This window comes from Asparagus officinalis, chromosome 3, assembly GCF_001876935.1.
Source record: "Asparagus officinalis chromosome 3, Aspof.V1, whole genome shotgun sequence".
Lineage (NCBI taxonomy): Eukaryota > Viridiplantae > Streptophyta > Magnoliopsida > Asparagales > Asparagaceae > Asparagus > Asparagus officinalis.
In genome coordinates this window covers 65,798,284-65,807,150 of record NC_033796.1, presented here as the reverse complement: position 1 = coordinate 65,807,150, position 8,867 = coordinate 65,798,284, and positions in this window count along the sequence as shown.

The following is an 8,867-nucleotide window of genomic DNA, read 5'->3' as shown; positions in this document are numbered from 1 at the left end:
CCGTCACAATTGTCAATGTGACAGGGAAGTCCAAGACCTTTGAACATGAAGGTATCCACTAATGCACTCGCACCCAAATGGGGATAGCCAGCCATTCCTTTTGACTATACGCACCTAGCACCCTTCTCTGACGACGACGATGATGATTGCTCGGTAGTGGAGACGTCGCAGGCTTCAAGCTCTATTTAGGGTGAAGGTGTAGAAGTGCACATGACCATCACCCCTAATGAGATATCCAGGAGACTTGACGAGCAACAAGCAACCATCGATTCCCTGAAAGAGATGTTATAATAGATTCTGAGCGAGAAGAAGAAGAAGAAAGAAAGGACTTCGCGGGCTTCATGTAAATCCTCGAAGCACAAAGAGCGGGTGCCTACTCCTTCTCACTCCTTATCCGAGTCATCTAGAGGAGCATCATCTTCGGATCATAATCCGAGGGAAAAAAGGCTCAGCGAGTTCCAAAGAAAACTCGATGCCTTGAAGCTCCAAATACATATGAACAAGTTGGGGGTTGTCAGACCATATCCAATCGAATGGGATACAGTATTCTACCCGGTGAAGTTTCAGCCACTGGACCTCCAGTAGTTCGATGGCAAGAGTTCTCCTACCCAGCACATTTACTACTTCTAGGCGCAAACTGGACACATAGTGGGGAATGATCCCATTATGACTCGACTGTTCATTGGTACCCTCAAGGGGGTCGCTTTGGGGAATGATCCCATTATGACTCGACTGTTCATTGGTACCCTCAAGGGGGTCGCTTTTGAATGGTTCCGCAGATTAGTATGACTCGACTGTTCATTGGTACCCTCAAGGGGGTCGCTTTTGAATGGTTCCGCAGATTAGAGCCTGGATCCATCACCTGCTAGAAGGACATGGAAAGGCTCTTCATGGCCAGGTTCTTCAACGATGACAAAGAAGTATCGGTGACCACCCTGCTAGCTGCAAAGCAAAAGAAGACAGAGTTTGTAAGCAACTTTGTCAAGAGATTCAGGAACCGATCGCTGCATACATGTGATCAGGTTTTTGAGGCTACCCTTATTAAGATGTGCCGGAACAATCTCTCCATTGACACCCTATCTAATATGGGCACAGTCGTAGCTCACTCGTGGAAAGACAAAATCCTCCAAGGAGAACAAGTCTAGAGCATGCTCAAGCGTATGGATGCTGAAGAGCCATGTGGATTTGAAGAAGATGATGACCAAAGCAATTTTACTTTGGTGGTGGAAACCACTTCCCATCTCGATGCCTTCCAAGAATGAGAGGTCCACTTTCTGGAAGATCAAACCTTCTCACAGTCCGGTGCATCACAAATCTTCCACTTGGTCAAACCTTCCTATAATTAGGACCAAAGCTAAATTCCCTCTTCGATCCTTTCTAATAAGACGGTGGGTCCCCGAAAATATCAAGTTAACTGCCACCTATGATAGCTATTTCTCCATCAGTTTCGTTCAACTGGATGATGGATATTATAAGACTATCAAGTTAACTATTACCTCTGATAGTCTCCTCCAAATTTCCCCTGTCGATACTCTCTAATAGGATGATGGGACCACTCCCACTATCACATTAACAGTCACCTCAGACAAATTAACTTACTAATCCTCCTCAATAGGATGGTAAGTCCTCAAAGTCACTCTAATCGTGATAATCCAATTAACTTATCAATCCTCTTTAATAGGATGGTAAGTCCTCAAAGTCGCTCCGATCATGATAATTCCTATCATGATAACGATTACCTCTGATAGCTAACACTGTCATTCCCGCAAATGGTGTTGTCCGATCAGTCGTCACACCCATATGTCCCTGAACGACCTGATCCATTCCGAGCATTCTAATATCCTTAGAATAATCGATGGGTAGTAGCCTACCATGTGATAGCTCCTATAATAATCAACCATCACACTCATACGTCCCTGAACGATTTGGTTCCCCCAGCATCGTCTTTCTCACAAAAAGGCAATGTTATTTTATAATGGCCTACCAAGCGATGTGCCTTTATCCAAATAGTGGCCTACCATGTGATGTGCCGCTATTTCGAGTTCGTCTTTACCCTAAGAAAAGATAAATCATGGTTCATCTTTGCCCCAAGAGAAGACAAATCAGAGTTCATCTTTACCCCAAGATAAGAAAAATTAGGGTTCATCTTTGCCCCAAGAGAAGACAAGCTTCTCCTCTAGACTCCAATGGGTACAAGAGTATAAACTGTTTCCTACCTTTGATGAGAAGTTCCTAGAGAATAATCTTAAGGATAACCTGACAACCTTCAACTAGTGTATGAGGCTAAACTATTCCTTACCTTTGACGAGAAGTTCCTAGAGAATATTCTTAAAGATAACCTGACAATCTCAAACTGGTGTATGAGGCTAAACTGTTCCTTACCTTTGATGGAAAGTTCCTAGAGAATATTCCTAAGGATAACTCGAAAACCTCCAACTGGTGTATGAGGCTAAACCGTTCCTTACCTTTGACGAAAGTTCCTAGAGAATATTTTTAAGGATAACCCGACAACCTCCTATCGGTGCACGAGGTGAAACTACTCCAACCGGTGTACGAGGTGAAACAGTTCCATTTCCTTCAACCTGTGCACGAGATGAAACTGCCCCTTTACTCCAACAAGTATATGAGTATAAACTACTGCTCCTTTCCTCCAACCAGTACATGAGGTGAACTGCTTCCAATCCTCTAACCGATACACGAGGCTAAACTACTCCCTTTCCTCCAACCGGTGTACGAGGTGAAACTGCTCTTTTCCTCCAACTAGTATATGAGGTTAAACTACTCCCTACGTCCAAACACCTCAAATAGCTAAGGATAGAGGAGGAATCTTAGCATTGAGTCTAAGAGAAGCTTCTCGACAACTTACCATGCTAAGGGCAAGAGCATGGCTAGTCCAACTCAAACGGCAGTTGGTAAAGACAAATCAAGTTCGTTGATAGTTGAAGGTTTGCTAAAAATCCTAATTTAATCTCGCCGAGTTCAATTGGAAGATGCCTCGCTCCATCTGAGCATTGATCACTTTGCAGGTATTCATATCCAAAGTGTTCCAGACCCTATACGGCCTGATTAAGGTCTGAAAACTTTGGAGGGGGTTCTGTAGGTAATAAAAATTGCCTTTAATCCCTATCAGAGAAGTTCAGAACAAGACTGCTAAAACCTCGCCCGAAATAGCTAAAAAGAGGAAAACACTAATATCTCTCAAACAGGAAGGAATTTGGCAAAACGGACAAAAGCAAACCGAACCCTATGGGGTGGGTTTGGTCGGCTCCATCTCGTCGAGATAGTCGATTTTCATATATAATTCGTCCAATTCCGACTTACGGTTTGAAAGTTATGACTTGTTCTTCGTGGCATGTTCTGGAGCTCGCCTGCAAAGGAGTTTAGCTCGCTTGGATGAGGCTGGTGTTGGACCCTAGAGGGGGGGTGATTAGGGTCAAGAGGCTATAATTATGCAATAAAATTAAGACAAGCAAACCACAATATTCTAATGCAATCAAAATAGAGGAGAAAGGGTTAGGAATCGTTATCCTGTGACGCGCGATGTGTTAACGAGGTTCGGTCCGCTGACCTACGTCCCCGCTCCCCACTCTCGAGGAGAAATCCACTACACAACCCGGTTTGGAAGCCTGAACTTCGTCTATACAGCGATCCTCTCACGATCTCACACTACACAGTTGATCTCACTAGATCACTCCCACACAATTGATCTACACAAGATCACACTCTCAAGATAGTAGAAATGGTGTAAGACTCTCTCTTTACAACGTTCCTATGGTAAAGAGAAAGAGCACACTGAAGCTGGGAAGTGAACACACAAAAAACATAGAAAGAACAGGTTTGAAAATTTTGCTCAGTAAAAACAATATCTCTGGTTTTTGCGAAAGCTGGGACACGGAGGAAGAAGAAGAGGTTGAGTTTAAATAGGAGAAACCAGCTGTTTAAACCCATACCCTTAATCCCCCAAAATCTAGAAACAAACGTCGCTGAAATCAGTACTGAGCGACGCCGTAAAAGTACAAAAATTACCGTTTGAAAAACTTGGCGGTCGACCGAAAAAACTTGCGATCGACCGCGATCCAGATCCGAAACTGAGATCGAGCAGAGACTTCTTTGGTCGACCGGTGCGGTCAACCGATGGAAATTTTGAGCTCTCGGTCGACCGCACCGGTCGATTGACAAACTCTCTGCTGCCCACTGACGAATGAACATAGGTGCGGTCGACCGGTGCGGTCGACCGCATTCTGATAAATTCCAAAAAACTATTTTTGACTCACTTTAAAATATTTGTAAAATATTTATTTAACTTCTGAAAATTACGAAACTTTGTAAAATGTTTTTAATACTAAAAACAAACTGTTTGGAAAAAGAATTTTGCAGATAGGTCCTCATACTTGTGAAAAATAGTATTTTATGAAAAACACTTAAAAAACTTAAGTATGAAAACGTGTATGTGATATCCCAATGGCTTCAAGTAAAATCAATAACTCTTTGCCTACATTCTAGCACTAGAGAGAAAAATAAAAAACTAGCTAATATCCTCATATAGAATGCAATTCTTGAGTCTTGATATAGCTTGAGTTGGATGAAGCTTCTATTTGAATTTGTTGTTCTTGAAATAACGTTGCTTCACCACTATGGCTCCTCCTCCTTTGGATATCATCGTTATAGTGCATATTCCATCCAATCCTCCATTTGTGGCACTAACAAGCTTGATATATGAATTCACTACATTTGTACTCAATAAGCCATTAGTATCGATAATGGTGGTTGTAAAACATCATCAAAACATAAGGGCTAATAATCTCCCCCTTTTTGATGATGACAACCAACCATTATATAAGAGCAAAAATAAATATACCTTATAGATAGGTGCTCCCTCTATCTATGAGCTCCCCCCTAAGTATGTGCAACAAATGAGGAGATTTCTCTCCCCCTTTGTCACCATAAAAAAAATGGAGTAAAGAGAAAAGCATACAAAAATGCAACTAAACAAGCAAGCAAATAGAACTTTCAAATATTGCACAAGCCCAAACCATTTCTTATGCGACAAAAATCATCCTCACCAAGAGGCTTAGTAAATATATCTGCTAATTGAGATTTTGTGTCAACAAATACTAGGGATACATCTTGTCTCTCTACATGATCGCGTAAGGAATGATGACGCACATCAATATGCTTGGTTCTAGAATGCAAAATTGGATTTTTGGAAATATTTATAGCACTAGTGTTATCACAAAAGATTTTTATATTTTGAAAATTCAAATCATAGTCAACTAAGCTTTGTTTCATCCATAAAACTTGAGCATAACATAAGCCGGCGGTAATGTATTCCTCTTCCGTAGTAGACAATGCAACACAATTTTGTTTCTTGGATGCCCAAGAAACAAGAGAATTTCCTAAGAATTGGCATGTTCCACTCGTACTCTTGCGATCTACCTTACATCCGGCAAAGTCGGCATCACAAAAGCCATATAAATCAAAAGAGGTGCTTTTTGGATAAAATAAACCAAGATTAAAAGTTCCATTAACATACTTAATGATCCTTTTAACCGCAATTAAATGAGATGCTTTAGGAGAAGCTTGAAAACGTGCACATGCACACACACTAAACATGATATCGGGTCTACTAGCGGTGAGATAAAAAAAACTACCTATCATACCTCGGTATAGTTTTTGGTCCACATCTTCACCACTCTCATCCGCATCAAGCTTCCTTAGCATACTTGCTTTGAGAAATGAATATCCCATCCTTAGTTTGCTTGACTTGGAGCCCGAGAAAAAAAGTAAGCTCTCCTATCATGCTCATCTCAAATTGATCTTGCATAACCTTAGAAAATTCCTTGCACAAAGATTCATTAGTAGCATCGAAAATGATATCATCAACATATATTTGAACTAAAATGAAATCATTTTTCCTTTTTCTCACAAAAAGAGTGTTATCAATTATTCCTTTTGAAAAACCATTTTCAACAAGAAAACTAGAGAGGCGAGCATACCAAGATCTAGGAGCTTGTTTCAACCTATATAAAGCTTTTTGAACCCGGAAAACATGATTAGGAAAAACATGATCTATGAACCCGCGGGGTTGCTCAACATATACTTCCTCTTCTATAAAACCATTTAAAAAGGCACTTTTAACATCCATTTGAAAAATGGATTCGGTGTTGAACAATGGTTGGACTAATCCCTTTGATATCAGGTTTCATCATAGTCTATGCCCTCCTCTTGATTGTATCCTTGGGCAACCAAACGAGCTTTATTTCTAGTAACAATGCCATGTTCATCAAGTTTGTTTCTAAAAACCCATTTAGTACCAATAACACTAGCATTGTTAGGTCTAGGAACTAATTTCCAAACATCATTTATTTGAAAATTATTTAGTTCTTCATGCATAGCCAAAACCCAAAATTCATCATTTAAAGCATCATTAATCTTTTTAGGTTCTAGTTGAGATAAGAAGACAACATTACCACACTCACTCAAAGCTTTTGAGCGAGTAATAAATCCTTGTGAAGGGCTCCCAATTATTTGTTCCTTTGGATGGTTTGATGCGAATTTCCAAGCTTTAGGAAGTTCAACTTGATCATGAGCATTGGAGCTATCCACATCCTTTTGTACTTCTATAGAAGGAGTATCATTGATTTGTAAATAGTCCAATCCTCCCTCAACATCATCATCATCATCTTTCCTAGGTAAAACAACTTGAGAACCAATATTAGTCTCATCAAAAGTAATGTTTATAGATTCTTCAACAACGAGACTTCGTTTATTGAAGACCCTATAAGCCTTACTCTGAGGTGCATAACCTAAGAAAATACCAACATCAATTTTGGAATCAAATTTATCATGATGATCTTTTGTATTTAAAATAAAACATTTACAACCAAAGATACGAAAGTAACCAATAAAAGGAGTTTTTCCGTAAAAAAGTTCATAAGGAGTTTTCTTAAGCTTTGGTCTAATCAAAACACGATTTAAAACAGGGCAAGCCGTATTGACGGCTTCGGCCCATCTTAGCAAGAAATATTGTCCATGTAAAACGAGAAAAATCATCAATAATCACAAAAACATAGTGTTTGCCTCCAAGAGAGGTAACACGCATAGGACCAAACAAATCAAGATGAAGTAATTGCAAAGGTTTAGAAGTCGATACCTCATTGATGGATTTGAAGGAAGATTTTGTTTGTTTACCTTTGGCACAATCCTCACATGTGGTATCTTTGATGAAGTGCTAGCTAGGTAACCCTTTTACAAGATTTCTCTTAGATAATTTTGATATCAATTCCATATTTGCATGTCCAAGTCTCTTGTGCCAAATCTAAGGGTTTTCATCAATTGTCGTAAGGCACTTCACATCTTGATTCACTAGTTCATTCATCTCAAAAATGTATACGTTAGATTTACGATTAGCAATAAAAACAATTTTTCCATTCATACTAATGATGTATTTATCCGGTTTAAAGGAAATATCAAAACCTTTATCACTCAATTGGCTAATGCTAAGAAGGTTATGATTCAAACCATTTACCAAATAAACATCTTCTATAACGGGTGAGGGTTTCTTACCAATAGAACCAACACCAATGTTTTTACCTTTCTCACCACCGTCGAAGGAGACGCTACCTCCTTCAATCCTTGATAGGGTTGCAAATAACTCTTTGTTGCCCGTCATATGATGTGAGCAACCACTATCAAGGTACCACATCTCCTTACGTCGTTGCCGTGATGTTCCCTACAAGAGATGAAGATGAAGATGTAGTAACTTTAGGTACCCAAGTCTTGGGTCCTTGGTGGTTAGTAGTCTTGGTACCTTTGGGTACCCATATCATTCCATAAAAATCATGGTTGTCTTTAATCCTACAATGAGTAGAAATGTGTTATGTTTCATACAATATGTGCACACAAAATTTCTCTTGTGTGTATGAGCATGAGATCTATGAAATCTATTTCTATTATGATGATTATAATTATCATAAGCATGAGTGGGTCTAGTCCTACCACTCTCAATTTCTAGTCTTTCAATCTTTGATCTTAATTGCTTATTCTCGAAATCGAGATCTCCTAGCAATTCATCTTTATGTGCAAGAGAGGTTGTTAATTGTTCTAGCTTAATATCACAGGAAGCATGCAATTTTTTAAAAGAAGAGTATTCTTTTGACATTCTCTTAAATTCAAAGTTTAATTCTTCTAGAGCCGTAGCTATGTCACATTGCATGTAGAAAGATTCACTTTCAGTCTCGGATATTACCTCGTGTTCATGGGCCATAAAACAAATGTTGGGGTCATGAAGAGCAAGTTTGGCTCCTTCTTCATTGCTATCCGAATCACTTGGTTCGGATTCTTCCCAACCGGCATACATAGCCTTCTTCTTCTTGTACTTCATGTACTTCTCCTTGAGCTTGGGGCAATCCTTAGCGATGTGACCCGGTTCATTGCATTCAAAACATTTACCTTAGATCGGGGGTTAAATTTCTTATTCATTTTTATGAGTCTAGAGATTCTTCTAGAGAGATGAGCCACTTCTCTAGAAAAATCCACTTCACTATCTGATGACGGAGAGGAGTAATCACTAGCTCCTTTGAGAGCTATGATCTTCAATTTTGGTGATGGCTCCTCAACTTCTCGTGAGGGCACTTCCTCCTTCTCCTTTCCCTTGAGCTTCTTCTCATGGACCTTGAGCTTTCCGATGAGGCCATCGAGAGGTAAAGTGGTAAGGTCATGAACTTCTTCTATCGCCGTTGCCTTGGGTTCCCACATCGAAGTCAATGAAGAATCATGTAGTTCATCTCTTGAATAGTCAATTTCTTGTCAGGACCATGCAATTCATTGATAATGTTAGTGAAGCGAGAAAACATAGCATCAATTGA